Genomic DNA, 23,580 nt, shown 5'->3' with positions numbered 1-23,580 from the left:
AGAAAACAACACAGCATATATCAGGTGGTTCTAAACTTTAATATTTTATTGGTTTCAGGATAATGTGTTTAATTTTGTCACCTTTTTTAAAGGGAGGTAATAACACATTTTAAAAGGAGACAGTTTTGTTAACGGAGGTTATTATGTATTTAAGTATAACACTCAACAGTTTTACTTAAACACTTTTTTACATGACAGGACAGAAATATTTTTCTGAGATTATAGTGTACCATTTGATGTAGGTCTGGACCAAAAACTTGTCTCATTTCCTCTCCCCCTTTTTGTAGAATGATCATTTTTCATAGTGCAAAATTGACCCAAAACTGGAAGGGGGTTTATTTTTGGTTTATTCTCAAAAAATTTGAAATAGATCATCTCTGTTATTTAATAACAGTGACATGATATTTTATGTTTAAAACAGAATAAATTGTCCAGAACATAATAATATGCTGCTATTTTAAGTAGCGTTAAACTGTTAATCAATGATTTCTTACAAGTGCGATTTGCTTCTTAAAGTATATACATATATCTTTCTTTCATATAGGTGTTTAATAGTACTCTTTTTCAAAATTCAAACAATATTCTTTAAGTAATCTGCAGGCAGCATAAAATTATATACACTTTAAATAAATGTATCAGAATAACAGTAACACTCATACACGGGGAAAATGATCAAAGGTCACTAAGTTATTTCCAGCAAACATCAATCAAAAAGCTTGTCAACAACCTGTTTGATAAAAACTTGTTATCATGTATTGGTCAACAACTAACTGTTCTGGAAATTGCCGTTGCCTTGAAACCTATTTATTTTTCATTAATACAATATCATGGACTTCTGGAAAATTTGTTTGATTCAGTCTATTTCAACTCCCTTGACAAATACTCTGGGATTATTTTTATTAATTTACGATAAATATTTACTCAGATAAATGGCGCTTCATGTATTTACAATTTGATAAGAGAATTACTATTCTTGTCCTTGTTTAATTTCCAGCACTCTTGCTTCACTAAGTTCCAGACAAATGCAGCTATCATAGTGTAAATATTTAACAAAAAACTCATATCAGAGAGACTTCAGCTGTTGTCAAGGGATTGAATTCTCTTGTCGCAAATTATTTGCTATAGTACAGAGCTGACAAAACCCATTTCTTTGTAATTATAGCATTATTATAAGTGATAATTACCATTTGATAGCCTTTACTCTGATTGTTTAGAAGAGAAACACTTTTTTTCTATCACAATTCTTTGAAACGTGTTTGTAGTTTGATTAAAATTTATTTTTATTCAAGATATACACATATGTTATTAATTTACAATTTAAGGCAGATAAGGAATTGGACGAGAGCTGCAAATTTAAAGCTCATGGTAGTCCTCTTTTACGTCATCCGTCTACATTTGTTCATTAACACTCTAGTGGTCACATTTTTGCCTCAAAAAGTCATAACAGTTCAATATAAAATTTTCTCAAGGCAGAGAGCCACTTTGAATTTACCAGAGCTTAGTTCAGCTGCTGCAGCATTCCTGGGCAAGTTGTCAAGCAGTTTACCAGTACTCTAGATGCCTTCACTTTCTCAAGGAAGTGCTTGTTACTTTGTACTTCATGCCAGAGTGATAGTGTGAATGTTACTTCCAATTGAGTTAACCTGGTGATAATTAGTACAATTATTAAAGGCTGTATTATCTTAGTATTAATTCTGTCATATTTTGGATATAAAACATTCAAACTTTCACCCAATTTGTGAATATTTTTACATTTCTTCATCTAGCTAAAAATACATTTATATTAAGATTGATTTTTGAGCATTAATTTTATCTTACACATCTGGAGGTGTAGTACAAATGTTTTACTTTTATTTGATAAGGAATCATGTAATAGGAGAAGTTCTTTATCATTTAACTAAAATTCTTAGATTTCTCCGATAAATATCAGGTTTCCATAGCTTTATTAAATTCTACAGCTCTGTTTCCTTTTTTCTTTAAGAATATCATTGTCGATTATAAAACATTAAGGTTTTATTAACATCCATAATATAAAGATGCACTGTCACTTCAGGTGTAAGGAAATAAGTTAGCAAAAATCACTTAAAGTATGAGAAAGAGTTTACAAAATGTATAAATATGAAAGTATAAATATCCACAGCCCAATTGTCATGCTGTACCTATTTTATACACAATAGAAAAAACATTATTTAATATTAGCTCTGGATATCATCTTTTTGGCGTTTCTACTCGAGATCTATTCAACATAATTTTCAACAAGAATTTATAAGGAACTGATTTTCCCATCAGTGTTCCCTGAGGGTACATTATCTTTTACCATTTAGTGCCATATTTATAAATATCTACAATAAAACTTCACAAAATTTAAATCGTAAATTTGTGAAGATGAACACGAGAATTGAAGAAGTTGAAATGTCACCACCAGTCTTTCTTAATTGCCTGAACATTACATTGTTGCAAAATTAATGATCATTGCTAAATGGTAAAAGGTAAAAACCTTATAAATACTAAAGTAGGAACATAATTATAATGTTTTGTTATGGAACATTCACACAATACTCATGTGTGTTAAATAAGAGACATTCAATTATTGTAACAACTCTTTCAAGCATCTACCGTAGCAATATAATTTTATTTTTTTATTCAAGGTTATAATAATTGAAATAGTTCATTATACAAAAATATATATAGCTTAATTATTCTTATATCTTTTAATATTATATTGTACTAATTGTTATTAGACTCATTAAATTTGTTAATTTGAGCATAAATTCTCTGTAAGTTCAATTACACTTTTAAGTTATCATAATAACCAACTTTTCGAGAGTGTTTCAATAAGCATTAAGCTTAATATGCAAACTAAAATAAATGTGTATAAACTAACCAGACTTTGAATGAAAAACTAAAATTTATGACATTTTCATTTTGTATACATATACATTTAGTATCAAAATGACATCATTTATCTCAAAATTAAATCTTATCTTAAAATGCTCATAATCTCTCTGCTAAATTGGTTGGGCTTAATTATAAATTTGTATCATGTAATAAATTAAGATACCAAATTAATTTTCACTCATATTTAAAGGTAGATAATCCTAAGAAGTTTATTTCAAACAAGTGAGTAAATGTGTTGTACCATGGGCGATATCCATTCAACCTTTTTGCTCATTGATAAATTATATCTGAAAAAGAAAACCCCAAACAACAACAACAACAACAACAACAAAAATATTGCAACTTGACTTACAACACAATACAATATTACATAGTACTTTATGAGATAATCCAAGACAAACACTTAGTGTCATTAAACAGTCAGATAAATAGATGTCAGAATATTATTTTACAATAAACACTGGGAGGAGGCATTTTTTCTGTTAATAGCTGTATGATTGTAATAAAAGCAATCTGTTGTATAATGATAACTCTGTAATATAGGTAACATTAAACCTTTGTTAATAAAACTTATCTAATAATAAAAAGAAAGAAAAAAACACTTATAAAACACAATCTGTTGCTCAGATATCGTTATTGTATTTCTAAATGACAAATGATCTAGATATTTTGAAGGTCTGAGCCTCGAGCTAAAAATACTTTAAAAAGATAGTGCCTCTAAATAAAGACCGTTTTAAAGTAGAAGCAATCTCTAAATAAAGACCATCTCTTAACAGTACTAAAATAAAGACCACCAGACTTTAATAAAGTGTTAGTTAAAAGGGATCACTTCTTAAATAAAGACCATTTCTACATGAAAGTACACCTAAGAAATTGAGACTGTCTCTAAGTCAAAGTTTCAAACCACTTCATAATATCACTTACATAATTATTTAAAACACACCTTTTATCTGCTAGAGACTGAAATTCAATGTTTGGAAAATAAACCACCTGAAATAAGGTCTACATCTTAAATAAACACCACCTTCTATTTTAAAAGAAACCATCGCATTAAACACAAACGAGAAAGGGTCAGCTGTGCACTCCATTAAACCTTTAGAAGGGCCGAATAAAATGCAACCTAGATGAATGTAAATCGTTTAGGTCTGTGCAGTTGTTGAAATTTAAAAAGAGGAAGCGTTACAACACAAAATTTCCATTACGTCCATACTAGTGGTACTCATTTTACACTGACAGGACAGGTGCACTTCAGTCAATGTCATGATGTGCCAGGAATTGTGACACCATATTATGTCTTATTTAATATATATTTGGACATTGTTGTTGGTAATGTTTTAATTATCATACTGCCTTGAACAAAGATCTTGTAACTCAAATTTTTTATGGTTAAATATCATAAATATGATGCTCAAATGAAGATTTATCAATATTATAAGTTCCAAAATACATTATTTTGTAAAGATATTACCGAATTTACATTTCATGCAAATAAAGGGAGGTAATTAGAAAAGTCAAAGCCAAATTTTTCAATAAAAAATGAATGCATAATTATATTGTAATGATTACATCCTTAATTACAGCATACAGGATCTTTAATGAATTATATCCCAAGAAAAGTGAAATGATATGTAAACTTTTGATAAGCAAATGACCAACAATAAAACATCAAAATTCAAACATAATGTAGTATATAGTACTAGACATTAAAGGCATCTGAGACCTGTTACCAAATCTAACCAAAATAAAACAGCACACGTTTGACCTCACTTTACTCTTATTATTAAATACATTATATATTTAATATGGTCTTTCACTTAAAGTTGGGCTTTATATTTAGATGGGTTGTATTTAAAGACCGGACATTTTGCCCAATTAATGCTTTAATTTCTATTTCTCTAAAGCTTTTTATTTATGGTGTACTTTTATAGTTTTGAAAAGTTATTCATGGGCCAATTACCTGAACCATCTTTTGCTTCTTTTTCTTGATTGCAATTAATACTGTTATAACGATCCAGTATTTTGTACAGAAGTAAAAATACTACTTTAATGTTTACATTTTGCTACTTTTATGACAAATTATTTCACATTTATCTAATGTTACTTTCTTCAGGTAACAAGCATCAAATAGCTTTACAACCATAATTTAAACATTATTAAATTTTTATGCCCTTTCTAAAGTAAACATTTATTCATTTCTGAGGCATAATGTGCCTTTAAGCATGGTTTATATTAAGAAAGCTTGCTATTTATGAAGTGGTGTTTATATAAGAGGTTATCTTTATTTAAAGGTGATTTATTCGACTGCTGATATGATTTTGAATAAGATGCATGATATATTCCTGAATGACACAATTTATTTTGCGATTCATTAATAAAAACACAAGTACATGAAGTACATAAAAACATTCACATACTTCCGCTTAAAACTTACACTACCAATTTTAAATTTCTGGCTTTGTCGCAAAACATTTTTATTTACATTTTCTTCAAATGGAAAGACAATGTTTTCTTATTTCCGTATGCAAATAATTGACTGTGCAACTGTCTGTAGCCTTACTGAGACTTAATATTCTGGAACCAGGCTAAAATTAAATCATGTGTAATTATACATTGTCTCCACCTTAAAAGTGGACAATTTAAAACGCCTGTTGCATTGCACTCTTATAAAACATCTGAATTTTTCAATATATATATTTGTTGGTTTTTAGAAAGTAGGAAACAAGTTTGTTTTAAATAAACTTATCTAATAATGTTTTGAAATTTTTCTTTTGAGATGATTTGGAAAGTGCTGTGCTGACATAGTTTTCAGGTTTCAAAAACTTAAATATTTATTATATCACACCACATCCTAGGTGAAATGTATCATGTTTTATCATGAAATAACATGAACTAACATATAATTAGGCTCACAGGTCATGGTTAGCCATGGTTGACCGTGTTATTTTAAATGGCCACAAACATGGTTTCTGACCATGGTGTGACCATGGTCATTAAGGTTACTGACCATGGTTATTATTAATAAGATCTTCCCGCTAAAGAAGACCACCTGTATTTTTGATTAAGGCCATGATGAAGACAATAAAGTTTTTTTAAACAAATTAAAGTTGGGTAATGCACTTAATTATCATAATGAAAATTAAATTGTATGCATGATAAAACACCAAATTCTAAACTTTCAGATTTTAAATGTTGAATATCAGCTTAACTATGTTGGTTGTACTGTTACTAAATTAGCAGCCAATGGTTCATCAGAACACAGTTTATATAATTCTTCAGATATGATAAAAGATTGAAGGTGCATGTTTTTATGTTACTTTTCAAACAGATCAAAGGATATCTAGATTAAGAAAGTGATGCTTTAGTCATAATTGAACGAGGAGAAGTGAGTTGTAACTGTCTAAAGTTACGCCCCTGTTTCCAATTTCAAAGTAGTCTCTGAGAGGGCTTGTTTAACTTACCTGTAGAAAATTTCATGATTCTCTAATTAGAGATATAAATGTGGTGCTTATAGTTCATCAAGTGGTGTCACATAAAAACAAACTTTCCTTTTTCTTTCTTGCCATGTTTTGAACTTCTGTGCCAGTCTCTAAACATATGTATTTTACTGACTTTGTTTTGCAGTTCAGCAGAGTTCTAGCCAGAAATTTTTGAAGGCAAGTTGCAAAAACAGTTACTAGGCAATTAATTAATGGCTTGGCTTTGATTATTGACAACTTAAAGAACATGTTAGTTAAGTATGAACTATAAAAGTACACCAATATAATAAAACAAAATAAAATTAAAAGCATTCCTGAGGCAAAATGGGCCTTTTCAATAACTTCATATCTTATGTGTAGGACACAGTCATCAAAATATCCAAGACCCATAACTCTTGGCTGACTTTTGACTAACCAGGTAACTATCTCCCTTTTTTATACAAAAATTCCTTTTTAAAGATTTGCATGCTGTATGAATATGTTTCATCAGCCACTAAAAATTAATATTGACTGACAAAGTCATAATATTATGCATATTCTTAAAATTATTTTGTTCAGCTGCAAAGTTTAAGCAATTTACGTAAGATGATACAGGTTTATTAGTGACTCATACTGACTGAATATAATAATTTTTTGTTTATTTGGTATATAATTTGGACAATTTACACCTGGACATGGGTAACAGGCCGGCAGGGTATCTTCATATATAATCAAATAAAAAATATAATTATGAACAAGTTATAAATATAATATATTATAACTGTTATGTATATTTGTATTAAATAAGTGTATTTTTATGACCTATTAAACCAGTATATGAAATTGGTTTCAGATGGATAGTTTTCTTTTATGTTCTTCCATTAACAGTAATGAAAAAAATAATCATAGTTTTTGATTACAGGCTATTTTGATGTTTTATCTTTTCTTATTAACCTATTTTCTGTGTTTGAAGATAAAGCAGAAATAAAGTGATAAAAAATGGTTCATTGATTAAGATTACAACTTTTGTTAAATTGTTTTAAGTTCCATTTGTACTTTACCAAGCTTTATGCATTGTAATGAGTTATGGACTAATACAGTGTGATATGTTCTGTCCTATAGAGAACACTGGTTTGATGATCCTGGCCTGAATCAAAATTTTTGCAAAGCAAAATATTAGGTAAAAATTAACTGATAAAACTGCCAATTTGGAATATCATATCAAATTGTCAAATTATTGCCATCATTTTGTTAAATAGTTATATTATACTTTAACTTTAGCAGCATGCCTCCAGTGACTTAGTAGTTAAGATCATTGTCTTCAAACCACTTGCCCATTGTAACCACTGCGGGTTCAAATCCTGACAATCTGGGACATTGGATTCTTTAATGTAAGGCAGCTATCCAGTTTGTACCTTACAGAACGTCCGTGGTTCTACTAAAGTGCCCCTTTGTGCCTGAAATAATGCATGGAAGGGCACCTGAGGTCTCATCATCCAAAGCTGGAAAGTTGCCATGTGACCTATACTGTGCTGGTGCGATGTAAAACCCAATTAAAAAAGAACGTCTATACTGGGGTCTAACTTAAATATTTTAAAGAGCAAATACATTCAAGACTACTGTGAATATACCTAGGTCAATTCCATGCGTGAGTGACATCCTTAAAGATTTCACAGTATCATTTACCATAAAGCAGCACGCCTCCAGATTCATGCTAATTTTCATGAAAATTTGAAAATGTATTTAACAGTATAATATAATGTGAAGTTACCAAAAGTATGCAATTAACACATTATCAATGACACTTAAAACCAATGCAAATTACCATAAAGAGGTAAAAATATGTAAAAATAGCCCTTAACTGCGTTTAAAGTAAAGCAGTAGAAATATAGTTATAAATACTGAAAAATCGGTCATTATCGCGTATAACATGTAAATTATTACTAGAATTTGGTTCTATATACTTTAACTATCTTAGTACATTTTTTTCAGGTTTGATTTTATCAAAATATTTTTGCTCATCTGGAGTTTTGCAGGTTTAATATAGCTCATTAGACTTGTATAAAATAGAAACAATACAATAACATCCAATGCATGTCACAGTAAGTCAAAATGTGATGGCATGTCTTATAGATTTTTTATAGTGCTAATATGATAACAAAACAAGAAACAAATAGTATAATGACCTTTGCAATTATACATCAATTTTTTCATCTTTTTCAGGGTACAGATACAAACTTTAATGTCTACCTCATTATCAACACTTTACCTGAGAAAGTAAATGGACAAACATATGGACATGGATCAGTTTCACGCCTTTAAAATCTCCGTTTCGATGTGGTAGTTCATTAAAATGTTTCGATTGGGTAAGTAGATGACAAAAGCTGATTGTTTAACATAGTGTTTTACTATTATAATAACTAAGGTATACACATAGAATGTATAGTGACGAGGAAAAAGTATTATTTATAAGTAGCTAAGGTATTTAAGCTCAATATTTGTAATACTAGGTCAAAACTATCGAATACAAGTTTGGATGTAAACAAAAAAATGGATTTTAATACTAAATGCAATTTTAGAGAAATGGACAGTGGTTTTAATTTTTAAGTGGACATTTTTGTGGACTGTTAGTTTATCGTTTTATCCTGAAAGTTCTCTGTTATAATGAAGGTATTGGAAACAGATAATGCAGTGTTTGTACATATTGATATAGAACAAATAGTACTGATAGCATCACAAATATAGAAAATGTGTTTGATAATTACTTTATATAACAACATAATTAGTCCAAACTGACACTAAAATCTAGGACAAAACAGTGACTCAAAAACTATTGTAGTACACTTAAACAAAACTGTTTTAACATTGAAAGTGAAAGCTTAAATGTTTATTTGACAAGAAAAGTTATTTTGAACAGAAGCTACTTTAACATTGGCAAGAAATTGGTTATCTTGAACAAAACATTGACTAGAAATGTAATCTTGGACAAAACTACTGAAACATTGACTAAGAAACATTATCTTGTACTATTAATACTGTAACATTGAAAAGAACAGTACAAAACAACTGTAACATTGTCAAGAAACAATTTCTTGTAAAAATCTTAAGTAAGATTGGCAAAAAATGTTTTCTTGAACAAAACTACTGTAATTTTGGGCAGAAAAGTTATCTTAGACAAAAATAACTGAAACAGTGACTAGAAATGTAATCTTGAACAAATCTATTGTAACATAATTAGTAGACTAAAAATACAATTTTGGACAATAGTACTGAAACATTGAGACTAGAAAAGTTTACTTGTACAAAACCACTGTAACTTTGACTAATGTAAATTGGACAAAACTGATGTAACATTGACCAGAAAAGTTATCTTGGACAGAAGCTACTGTTACATTGAATTAAAGAACAGTAATTTAAAATTGGACAAAACAACAAAGTCTCTTAATTAATGACAAGAAATTAAAAGTAATTTTGGACAAAACTACTGTAACATTTACTTTGAAGATATTACTCAGACAGAAGCAGATCTCAAACTATCATAGACTGTGAGTAACTGTTACTGTAAATTACGAATATTAACCTGAGTGTTTAACCAGTTTGTGACCTAATATTCAGCAAGAAAAGATCACAAAATAAAATACTAAATTTTAAATCAGTATCTTTTGTCACCTTATGACAATATTGATATCAGAATGGAGTGAGATTTAAAATACTGATCTCCTAGGGAAGACATGATTTATGTAACTTTCAATATTTATTGTGTAGCTGATAACAAGTCAAAATCTTAATTATTATCAGTGAAAAACATGCATCTCAAAATCTTTGAACAATTTAATAACACAACAAATGTTTTATAAGAGTTTAAGAAATATATATATATTCACATGCAGTAAACAATACATGTATTAACATTGGTTGAATGCTATGCAAAATATAAAATTCTTTAACTAACTAATATTCTATATATCTAATTGTTTCCCATTTATTACACAATATCCTGATCTATTTTTAAGCATATTTGACACATTTATGGTAATTTAAAGTACAACCTCTGCAAAACAACATCATTCAGGAGGTAAATAAGGTTGTTGCTAAGAGGTTATTGCTCCACAGAGGGTCTTTAACTGCAGGGCCTCTACACTGTAATTAAAATCATAATTTATCATAGATTTTTAAGTACAGTAGACTCGCTTGAATGATTTTAATTCTTATCTTAAGACAAATAGTTTACTAATATATCTAAAATACTTTTAAATTTTCATAAACTAAATATAATTATCTTAAATTAAGCATAGATCAGGAGGCATTCTAATTTTTCAAATATTATTTAATTAATTAGCGTTTTCACAATGCTAGGTAAACATTCTTTTTTTAATAAATTACGACTTGAAGGGTTGTGTCAGAAAGGAGTCAGGATATGCTGTAAAACATTTACCCTCTTATCTCATATCTTTTTTATGAGACTTAACTGATCCAGTTAAATCAAGGACATGTTAAGATATGGTTTAAAGATTATGTTAAACTTGTTTCATCTCTAATACTCAACTGTCATGGAATACTTGTGACCTTGAATAATAAACTTAATGATATGGGATATGGATTATGTAACTTTTTCATCTTAAAAACTAAGCTGTCACAGATACTTGTAAGTATTTATAATATGAAAATTTAAACAACCTTTTTATGGGATATTCCTTGTTGAACTGCTATGGATTACCCTAAATCTTTAATAAAACTTAAAGATATTGAAATTGGAGCAAATTTATTGTTAGTAATTAACATATCATTTCATGTTTTTCAATTTATGTGAATTGAGGTCATTAAACTTTTTATGGATAAGCTGCATCTTAGGGGATGTAAAATTGTAAACTAGACTTTAAAATAAGACTTTGTTTAAGCTTTAGATTTTAAAATTTGACAATCATTCAGTTAGCTATATTAAATAACAGAAAGTTTTTAAAAATAACTGGTTGATGATGCATGGTCACATTGTGAACTGTCTAGTGGCCTGTATTCAGGTAGCCAATGATGATCATCGGTTTACATAAACATCATATAACTCATAATTATCCTCCATTAACCATAGTATGTATTCAGTACATACTTATAATCTTCTGTTACCCACAGTATATACCATACAAGTAAAAAATTGCTGGGAAATGCAGCAATATGATTGTCACAGCGAAAAACAAAAAATCCCCCCCCCCCCATAAAAAAACAACAACAAAAAACAGTTAAATATTTTGATAAGGTATCTCCAAATAGCATTGTGTTGAATTGACATGTTAACTTGTTCAGAAGGTTTTTAAATATCATAATGTAACTTGTTACAAGAGCCATGTTTATGTAGTAGAGCAGAATAATTATCATTCTTGTGTACTGCATACCTCTTGAGTGAGATTTATCCACCTATGAAGGTTCATGTTGATATCTCAAAGGCTTTTGTAGTTATGCTCTGGACAAAATTAAGTATGAAAAATAACAAAGGGCAATAACTGAAAAATAATGCACGGTAGGTTAAATGTCTTGTGTGTTCCACTCCTCCTCAATGAGATCTATCCACCTATGAAGTTTCAAGTTGATACCTCTAACACCTTTTTGAGATAAGCTCCGGACATAAAGTATGAAAAATAACAAATGGCAATATATAACTAACAAAATATAAAGGGTATCATTCTTGCGCACAACATTCCTCCCCAATAAGATCTATCCACCTATGAAGTTTCATGTTGACATTTCAAAGACTTTTTCAGAGATATGCTCCACTCAGGTGAAAAATTTAGTATGGAAAATAACAAAGGGCAATAACTAAAAAATTATGAAGGGTAGAGTTATCACTCTTTTGCACTGCATACCTCCTGAGTAAGATCTATCCACCTATGAAGTTTCATGTTGATATCTCAAATGCTTGTGTAGTTATACCCTGGACAAAAATAAAGTATGAAAAATAATAAGTGCAATAACTGAAAAAACAATGCACGGTAGGTTATCATTCTAGTGTGCTGCACTGCTCCCCAATAAGATCTATCCACCTATGAAGTTTCAAGTTGTTACCTCTAACACTTTTTGAGATAAGCTCCGGACAAAAAGTTTGAAAAATAACAAATGGCAATAACTAAAACATTATATAATAAAGGATAGAGTTATCATTCTTGCGCACAACATTCCTCATCAAAAAAATCTATCCACCTATGAAGTTTCATTATGACATTTCAAAGACTTTTTCAGAGATATGCTCCACTCAGGTGAAAAATTTAGTATGAAAATTAACAAAGGGCAATAACTGAAAAATAATGCACGGTTAGTTATCATTCTAGTGTGCTGCAATTCTCATCAAAAAGAGCTATCCACCTATGAAGTTTCAAGTTGTTACCTCTAACACTTTTTTAGATATTCTCCGGACAAAAAGTATGAAAATAACAAATGACAATAACTCAAAAATTATAAAGGGTAGAGTTATCATTCTTTCGCACAACATTCATCCTCAAAAAGATCTATCTGCCTATGAAGATTACATTGACATCTCAAAGTTTGTTTTTTTAGTTAATTTACGATCCACTCAGGTGAAAAATTAAGTATGAAAAAAAACAAAGGGCAATAACTCAAAATTTAGGAATGGTAGAGTTATCACTCTTGTGCATTGCACACCTCCTGAGTGAGATCTATCCACCTATGAAGTTTCATGTTGATATCTCAAAGGCTTTTTGAGTTATGCTCTGGACAAAAATTGAGTTTGAAGAATAACAAAGGGCATTAATGAAAAAATAGGCATGGGTAGAGTTATCATTCTTGCACTTTTCCTAAATATGATTTATCCACCAATGAAGTTTCAAGTTGATACCTCCACCTATGAAGTTTCAAATTGATACTTTTTGAGATATGCTCCGGACAAAAATGTAGACAGACGGACAAAAAGACAGACGGACGGATGGAGACTAATTCTATATCCCCCACCGTCTTTTCGGCGGGGGTAATAAAACATTTTCTTGCTCATATCTAAAGGAAACTCAGAATTTTGCTCACAATAACGAGACATGAATTCTGAATGAAGTTTGATGTTGTGGTAAAAACTGATTTAAGTACCAAATTAAGTTATTTTACAACCTGGTATGGTGAATGTTTATTGTGAAACGCATATAGAAAAACCAAGTCTTATTTTAGAGAATTGCGCAAGAAAAATGAAATTATTAAAAAAAAGACAATTTAAATTCTTAATTGCAAATATAGAAACTTAGGAATGTAATGTTCAAAGACATTTTACACGTGAAAACATTCACTCCGAGAGTGACATAGATCCGACATGAGAACACATAAGTCCAAATATGTTGTCCCTTCGTGTTTTCGCATTTTGAGGCGAAGACGCGAAAATATACGGATGGCGTAAATCAGCCACCATACATAATCCATTCAAGGCGAAATTTATCAAGCATGTCGAAAGGATGTCCGGAAATGTGTTAATATAACACGTTGATATTTCCTGTGTTGATAAAAATACTGTTTAGATTCTGTATGGTTTTGAAAAAAATCCTGTTTCTATGTAACTTTTCACGGAAATGGGCTGTACAATGATTGCGTAAAAACAATAAAATGTCTGCTGTAGAAATCGAAAGGCATTTTGTCACGTGACTTTTGCCCATGCTACCGAAAACTACCCATCACAATATCACGGCGTTGAGACGCCGTGAAATAAACTGTTGTCTGTTACCCGCGGTATATATTCTGTACATACTTAATTGTCCGTAACACCCACAGTAGAATTATTGAGTGAGACTAAAAAAAGGATTGGAGCACCACACTAAATACTGTATTCCGGTATATACCGGACAAGGCGCTTGAATGATAAAATGCTAAAATCTTGCCTTTTTACCCAACAGAATGAATTTTAACAGGTCTAATTCATCTTATCACACCGATTTATGTATGATAATGAATGAAAAATAAAAAAATAGGCGAAAAAAATGATATTTGTCTATTTTGTGATCATGATTTCTGCAAGCGCCTAGAGGTACTGCTCCAATCCTGTATTGAGTTAAATCTGTATATATTCTGTACATACTATTGTCCGTTACCCACTGTATAATTATTCTGTACATACTATAGTCCATTACCCACAGTATATATTCTGTACATAGCATTGTCAGTTACCTACTGTATATATTATGTACAATAATTACTATCGTCCATTACCCACAGTATATGTACCATATATACTATCGTATGTTAGTTCCATGGTTCCCTATTGTATTGGTACGCGTTTAACTTTTGAGGCATGGAGGAGCACGTGACCTGTTTTCGGTACATGGAGGAGCATGTGATCTGTAAACCGTACATGATTGGTTTACCTTTTCGTAAAACCTAGCTAAATACCGTGTGCCGGTACGTTACGGATTTACCTCTAGGGAATTAGTCCGAATTTCACATAATTAAGAGTAAAAACTATTAAGTGACATTTCTAATTTTCTATAATTATTTTACCGTTTAAGGTGGAAAAACTTGAATGATGTGTTTGAAATCAATGTTTATCAATGTTTCTTTAACATCTATCTCAAGTTTTACAAACAATAAATTGAAAATCTACAAAATTAAAATTTTCGTAGTGGCATCTGCCATAATAAATAGAGATATTTTGTAAACTTGTGTGTTTACTTAATTTTTTTTGCTCGGAATTATTCATAAAATGGTAGGCCTATTTAATCATTTTCTTAAAAAGAAATAATTGTTTTATGTTCGACCTTCTCCAGTCTTTGGTCGCCAGTTTCCAAAGACCTTCTTTGATCCTTTGATCGATTAATTTGTCAACTATATTCCTGATACAAACGTTTATTTATCCCCCCAAACAATGTTGAAAATAGTGAAATGAAATATCTTTATATCATTAAAAATGTTCCCCGCAGGAAACCATTTTACTTGTATATATTCTGTACATACTATCAGCCATTAACAACAGTATAATAATATTCTGTACATAAAATGGTCCATTTCAAGTTCAATTCCTCATACAACCCCAAAGCGAAAGCCCTGCCAGCGACCCTCGGCTACAGATTTACAATGACAGGTGGCTTGTTTTAATTTCTCAATTTTAAGTTTTATTTCAAAAAAAATAATTTTCCCTAAAGTTCTGATTGATTAATATTTCACATATTGTATCAGAATAGAGGCATTATCTTGGTCATAAATATTGCTGAGTCTAAAATTAATTTAGTCTTTGATGATAATCTCAAGAGGTGTCAATATATTATAGATCATGTACAGATGTTTTATATGTTTGATAAGATACAAAAAACATGTGTATGAATGTTTATTATAAATGTTTCACAGTCTATGAAGTATGAGAAATGAGCAAAAAGAGGTAAGTTTGCTTGTGGACATTTTGGCAAGACATAATTTCTTTAAAGGCCCATTATGCCCCAGAAATGCTTTTATTTTTATTTCTCAAAAACTGTCTAGATTTGGTGCTGTTTTATCATAAGTTTCCAAAAAGTTGTCCAATTACCTGATTCATTATGTTGCCTCTGTTGCTGTCTGGGAATTAGTACAATTACTGTATTTTGTATGGAAGTCAAAATACTTTGTGTATATTTTGCTACTTTTACTACAAATAGTTTCATACTCAGTGCTACTACTTTATTTAGGACTATAAAGCATCTAAAATGATTAAAATCTTTGTTATAATATTAATGGTAGACATTTCTTAAGGTGGAAAGTATAAAAGTATCATTTCACAATATTGACCTAAGACATTTATTTAGATATTCTGTGACCATATTGGACCATTGCACATGTTTGCATTGTATTTGCAATGTTGTTATGATCAGCAAGTATTGTGTCAGTTAAGCCATGACATATGTTACCAATAATCTCAAACAACATTCTTAATTGATTAATAAATGGTTTTCTTTGGGTATATAAATGACATATGACTTGATGATTTTTTTCCGTTTAAACTTTTAAATCTGTAGTGTTAACGGTGGTAGGTTGAGCATAACTTGAAAACTAGTGGTTGGAATTCAATACAACCATACAATGGTCAAGCAATTTAAGAGAAAGTCCAATGCACAAGATCCATAACTCCATCATGATTAACTACAGAGTTATTGCCCTTTGTTACTTTTCCTTGTCCGGAGCATAACTTAATCAAAGGGCTGCAAGCTCTGTGATATTTTCTGATCTTTGCAATCGAAATCGTACTGTATATCTGTATGTATTTTCCTGAATAAGTTTATTTTTCTGTACTATAATTTATTTTGCAAGGCACCAAGTTTGATACATACGGAATTTTGCATAATTACAGTAGAGTTGCATCAAAAAATCATTTACATTCATTTTTTATGACAGCCACACTTAATCCTTGCATATCATGGCTATAACTTCCTTTACAATGACACTTAAAAAAGAATTTAAAAAAAAGTTGCCTCGACTGGGATTTGAACTCCAGACCTCTCACACACTACACAAGCGCGTTACCCCTGCACCACGGAGAAATTATATCAACGATGCCTGAATAAAATCTAGTCCTTCTAAATTTACAACTTCCATTGCATTTCGGGTTTGTAATCCTTACTAATTTCGAGGTATTTTGTTCAGGATAAACCTGTTGTTTAAAATTGAATTAAATAATTTAGCGCAAATCTTCTCGCCGAAACAGTCAGACATATCTATATATTCCACTTCTCGGCAGTGACAGATTTATTTGTGTAGTTTCGGTAATGGACATCGCTAAAAATAGCATTTTCATTGATTAAAATCACATTCATCCGCGTAATTTGTGATTGTGCATTTATTGACAATTCTATGAGACAACGCTACTTTTAAACTTTGAATGCGTTGTAATTTGTTGGATACTTGTAACAAAATAAAAATATTTCTTTCTTTTAAATTGCTAGTTTTAAGCTGTTTTGTGAACTACTTGTTGTTAGGTTTGTCGTGAAATTCTGTGACGGAGATTGAATGTCAGCTTTGTATTTTCTGACCGAAGGTCAGTAAATACAGTAAAAACTACTAGTTTGAATTCAAGACAACTTCATACAATGGTCAAACACAATAAGAGGAAGTGCAGTGCACAAGAACCATAACTTCATTTTGACTAATTACAGAGTTATTGCCCTTTGTTACTTTTCGTTGTCCAGAGCATAACTTAAAAACTACTAGTTTGAATTAAAGCCAACTTCATACAATGGTCAAGCCCAATAAGAGGAAGTGCAGCACACAAGAACCATAACTCTATCTAAAGTAATTAAAAAGTTATTGCCCTTCATTAATTTTTCTTGCCTAGTGCATAACTTGAAAATTTATGGTTGAAATTCAATGCAACTTCATACAACAGTCAAGTGCAATAAATTGAAGTGCAGTGCTCAAGAACCATAACTCTTTTTGGACTAATTACATAGTTATTGCCCTTTGTTGCTTTTTTGTCCAGTGCATAACTTTAAAACTAATGGTTGGAATTCAATGCCACTTCATACAATGGTCAAGCGCAGTGAGATGAAGTGCAATGCATAAGGACCATAACTCTACATAGTTATTGCCCTTTCTTACTTTTTCTTGTCAAGTGCATGACTTGAAAACTAGTAGTTGGAATTCAATACAACTTCATACAATGTTCAAAAGCAATGAGAGGAAGTGCAGTGTACAATAACCATAACTCCATTTGTATTTGTAGAGTTATTGCCCTTTGTTCCTTTTCCTTGTCTGGTGCATAACTTAAAAACTAATGTTTGGAATTCAATGCAACTTCATACAATGGTCAAGCACAATGAGAGGAAGTGCAGTGCTCAAGAACTGTAACTCTATTTGGACTTATTACAGAGTAATTCAATAAAATTTCATCATGAAAGGAAATGCAACATACAAGAACCACTGTAACTATCTGTAATTGCCCACAACCATAACTTTATTTCAAATCTTTTTCAAGGTATTCTATTACTAGTAAATTTCTCATTTCCGAAACAGATATTAACCTACATTTTCCCCATTGAACATAGAAGAACCGAAAGTGTGTGTTATTATGCAATAAAATCACAGTTTGACATTCTATATTTAGACATGTGACATAATCATTATACAAGTGACATAACCACTAAAATTGTGACGCACTGAAAATACGTACGTACACAAATAAGACACAATATAGGTTAATATCAGGTACGGCAGCATTTATTTGTTGATGTCGTGTTACAATCAAAATAATATATCCAAAACAGTGAATTTATTGTTTGATAACATCATTTTTGTCATGCGGATGCACATCATTATATAATTCCTCTTATCCGAACTCCAAACAGTGATGTTATTGAGTGATAAAATCACTGTTTTTGATATATTATTTCTTAAGTCAGTACATTACTTTAAAATATATCCTTAAAAATGAGTAATGATTTTGTCAAGACTGAAAAATTGACAAGTTCGTTGATGATGTTTAATATGGAAGGATACGTTAATAAAAAGAACTTGTTTATATATATAATATACATTTGTGTATAATTATAAAATTTGTTGACTTATGTAAGGAAAACATTATTCAACACACCTGTACAAATATGTTGTATCAAATCCTAAGCATAATTATTATGTTCTGTGCATATATTTCAGTCTTTATATTTTCAGGTAGTTTCCTAAACATAATAGCAACAAATGACCCTCTCCTGGTATATAGGAATGTTAAATGTCAACAGTTCAACTCTTTTTGAGCTGCTACATGGTTTTTCAACATCTGTTGCATAATGTACAGAAATTGTTGGCATGAATGTGAACTTGGTAACATCAAACATATGAAAGATTTTAAGGTAAAGAAATTATTTTTTTGATAACGGCACATATATTCTTGTAATTGTGGACCATATGGCACTTTCCATGGAATAATGTAACATAAAAGTGTCACATTTATGGTTTCATTATTTAACACCATGCCCTGGGAATGTCACAAATTTCTAAAATTTACACTTTTGATAGTTGAATTCTACCATGAATGATGCATTGCACTTAAAGAGGTGTGTGAATGGTTGTAAAACTTACCATACAAAGCACTGAATACATTTTAAACCATCTTATTAAAATGGTAGAAAATGTTAAATACACAAACAGGCTCTTTATAACATGCAAAATTGTCAATCTGATGATCTTTAGGTTTACTCACTTTTAAATTGTTTATTTATACTTTATTTGAATGATACATTTCAAATTGTTTTTACAAAGAAAAACAGCTAATCACGAGACTGATGTGGTTTCTAGAAATCTTGTAATATTGGTTTCACAGTTCAACATTGAACTTTTATCATTCTGTTAAAATGTACCAACTGAGGAAATTGACAAGGTATTTCCAGGGTTTTGTTATATCAATACTGACCCATGTTTTACAATTGTAAAGATCAGCTTCTCCAAATAAACGGCAATAATGCATAGATCCCTGACCTGTATTATTCTAATTATCAGATTAGTGGATAACAATAAGATTATTTCACAACAACATATTTTGTTAACAAAAGAGCACATGTCAAATCTATTGTTACTCAAGTATTCAAATATTAAGGACTCGGAGTAGAGGTCTATCAATAAACACAGTAGACATGAACTGGTTATTTATAATACATGAATATGACAAAACACTAACTCGTAACTTGATTAGAACTGGTGCAGTTGTGCAGTGGAAACAATACAAAAGTAATATTGACCTTCTCCCAACTTTAAATATCTAAACAACCGGTTCTGATAATATGAGACTTTAAAAATAGCACTTTCATTCAATGGTACTTTGCTCCTCGCAGGTGCTTTAAATGCATTGTTTAGTCTTGAAGTAGAAAGTGTCCATATGACTTCTATTGTGTCGGTGCAACAATTATTATCAAACCATAAGAAAAAAATTGTAAACCAATATCATTAAATATATGAAATATCACATAAGTATAAATTTTAAATCGCTATGATGATTTGTTTTCATTTAATGGAAGTATTATGATGAACTTGATAACATAAACAGGAGCCTCACAATTTGATAATGAATTAAACAGAAGAAGGGAATAAATACTTGATAAAACTGTATATTGTAAATTCAGAAGTCATAAGTTTATTTACAGATCTACAGCTTTAAATTTAACAGGGGCATAGTAATCTGTTAATAAAATTTACTAGAGAAATAGAAAATAAACTCATTGTAGATCAATTATACGGGTATAAAACTGTATTAACAGGTTACATATTGTCAGTGTCCAATTGTCAGACAGTATAGGGGTGCTTTATTGGCCTATAGGGGACAGTCTTGTCACAATTAATTGTCAATCATGCATCAAAATTGACAATTAAATCAGCACCTTAATTGATTTAGTCATGTTGTCTTTCTCTCACAATTGATGGGTATAGTGTATTCATTTCCACAGTTGCTATAATATAGGATAAAGCAGAGATAATGTTATTAAGCTTTGTACTGGCCTACTTAAAAACCGGAATCCAAATATTTGACTTTCCATGAAATAAGTTTTATATTTTCACGAAATTAGTTCAAAGTGCTTGCTGTAAATCACGTAAACCTAACATATTGAACCGGATATTTAAGAATTGGGGTTTATTTCTGGTCATTTTTGACTTTATATGTTCCGAAGTTTTACATAATCATTTCATCCAGGACTTTTATAGAATTTAATTGTAAACTGAACTGAATATTGGATAGTGTGGTTAACATTTCTTGTTTTATCAAAAGAGGATGTCTATAAGATTGAAGTGTTTTTATAATCTGGATATTTAGCATACTTTCAATTTACCGGTACTGTGTAAATAAGGAAGAACATTTCTATATCACAGTTAGGTGAGTGAGATAATATATTATTTTTTAATGCAGTTTGTAATATTTTGTTATTCAACTCTTTGAATACATGACACAGTGATTAGATACTTTAAGCTCTAAGCTAGCTGACTTGGTGTCTAGACTAGAGTCAGGTCAGCAGTGTACTGTAACAGTGCATTAATCCACTCAGTCTTTTGGCTCCTTCATTTTTAAGTATTTTGGTATAATTGAAGACTCTTAAACAAGCAATGTACTATTTCAAAATCAAAGCAGCCAATAAGCAGTCAGTTGTTTATGCAGAAATTGATAATTACTTGTTAAATTTTATCCAGGAAAGTCAATAAGGTCAGGACATAACCAAAAATGTGATATTGGTGTGAAGACCAAACAGAAAATCTAAACAAGTGAAATGGCCTGCCCCTATATGATATGTATACTATTACCAATTTGTAGACTTGTAATGAAAAATATTTGTGAATTCCCTGTGCTCTGTCACAGATTTTATTCCAGGGCTGTTCTAAACATTCATTTGTACTGCAGAAAGTTATCATTACAAGATCGTTATTGAATTGTTGTTGATGTTGGTGTTGTTGTTGTTTTTCAATTAACCATTTAGAGATACGATTCTTAAACTTCTTTGTATATTAGAATAATGATTATATTTTTTTATCTGGACATTAACAACATTGTGGAGGCTGTAGGAACGTTCCTCTGAGAGATACTGATGGATAAGGAGACAATTCCTCCCTGTATAAGCCTTCATCTTTTATGCCCAGTCATGGTTGTTATTTGTGCACAATGAATTAACCTCCAGAGATTTAGAAACAATATAGGGATCCTCTAGTGATTGAGATTTTCATCAGAGTTATTGCTATAACACCAGAATTAGAAACATAACCATCAATCTACCAGAGATTTTGACATTGGATAGATTTTGGTGCCTAAAATTAATTCATGAATCATGTCTGTACATTCACTAATAATAATATAATGCATGCATTTTTGTGATCAATCATTAATCAACTAAATAATATGTAGACACTCTATGAAAAGTTTAATTGTTTTCTACATTTAAACATAAGATTTGATTTGTTTTAGTATGATAATTTCAACTTGGCGCTCAAGCATAAGTCTATATATTATAGAAGAAATACTTCTTTCATGAAATTGACATATCGGCAACACAGCATAATTATGGTTTGTACATCAGTATTGGGTCACTTTTGAATTTTAAATGACTTAACATTAATCTCTAAGCAGTGTTTTACAGTATTTAAGTTTATTTATTTAATTCAAAGTAACATTATTTATCTAGGGAAGAAATACCTCACAAACTTGAATTGATTGAATGGTCTGGAGGAAAAGTTGAAGAGCTATTGAGAAAATGTTTCTGTGTAGTTGGGGGTGTGTGGGGGGAGGAGTTGCTGTGAAGTTGCATTAACCCTTACCAAGCTGGAACCAAAATTAATAAGCCTTTACCAAATGTATATAGCATGGCCAGCCTGCAGTATCAATGCAGTCAGGCCAGGTTCTATTACTGTTGACTGACCAAGATTTTCATCTTGATATCCTCATAAGATATTAGTGATAAAAGACATAATTGATAAAAAACATAATTGATAAAAGACATAATTGATAAAAGACATAATTGATAAAAGACATTAATAATGATATAAGACATAATTGATAAAAGACATGATTGATAAAAGACATAATTGATAACAGACTTAATTGATAAAAGACATAATTGATAACAGACATAATTGATATAAGACATAATAAAGGACATAATTGATAAATGACATAATTGATAAAAGACATAATTGATAAAAGACAGTCCAAAATGGCAGCTTGATCAGTCCATATTTTGAATTTTGGCAGGTTATGGGTTTAAACATGTTATTATTCATATATTATTATATTTAGTAACATATAATACAATGTACATGTATTAATAACCAAAAGTTAAAGCTTATTGGTCATTAAAGTTATTTTAATTGCACTGTACTTAATACAGAAATATATTGACAGGATTTTTTATTTACACGTGTTTATGCGGTTAAATGTGACACAACAAATATTTTGAATGTCAGTTGTAGAAAAAAAACACTTATCAGTCCACTTCAGGATAAGATAGCTTAGAGAAGAAAAGTGCACAAAAAATTGCGGGGATATGTTTCATTAAAGTATGTGATTACATACCATCTAGGATAAAGTGTTAGTTAACTCTTACCATATGTAATATGTCCATCATTCAGTCTCATTAGGAACATTTTCAAAATATTTTCTACCAAATGTGCGGTCCACTGTTCATGGTCTGCACTGTTGTTGCAATTATTGAGTTAATGTAGAATCAGTTGCCATCAGCAGTTTTATGAGGTAAAAACTGTGAGTCTTAGTTTATATCATATCAGTTGTCAGTGTCAACTTAATTTACAACATTTGATTCTTTGA

The 23,580-nt window shown here is 30.3% G+C and overlaps 1 protein-coding gene across 7 annotated transcripts in view; it reads left to right on the top strand.

Annotated features, from left to right (window-relative positions):
• LOC132732442 (melanopsin-like) overlaps positions 1-23,580 on the top strand; it is a 113,758-nt gene that overhangs the window by 4,938 nt on the left and 85,240 nt on the right. For 6 of the 7 annotated variants that reach the window (XM_060718858.1, XM_060718862.1, XM_060718859.1 and 3 more), the window contains exons 2-3: positions 8,577-8,719; positions 18,957-19,135. The gene's annotated coding sequence lies outside the window, so the exon portion shown is untranslated. Of the gene's footprint in view, positions 1-8,576; positions 8,720-18,956; positions 19,136-20,795; positions 21,148-23,580 lie in introns of those variants that run through there. The other variant, XM_060718856.1, reaches the window with a different exon arrangement.

The sequence above is a fragment of the Ruditapes philippinarum genome, unplaced genomic scaffold, assembly GCF_026571515.1.
Source record: "Ruditapes philippinarum isolate M1 unplaced genomic scaffold, ASM2657151v2 ctg4448_1_1_1_1, whole genome shotgun sequence".
In the NCBI taxonomy this organism is placed as follows: domain Eukaryota; kingdom Metazoa; phylum Mollusca; class Bivalvia; order Venerida; family Veneridae; genus Ruditapes; species Ruditapes philippinarum.
This window is presented reverse-complemented; position numbering and strand designations above follow the sequence as displayed.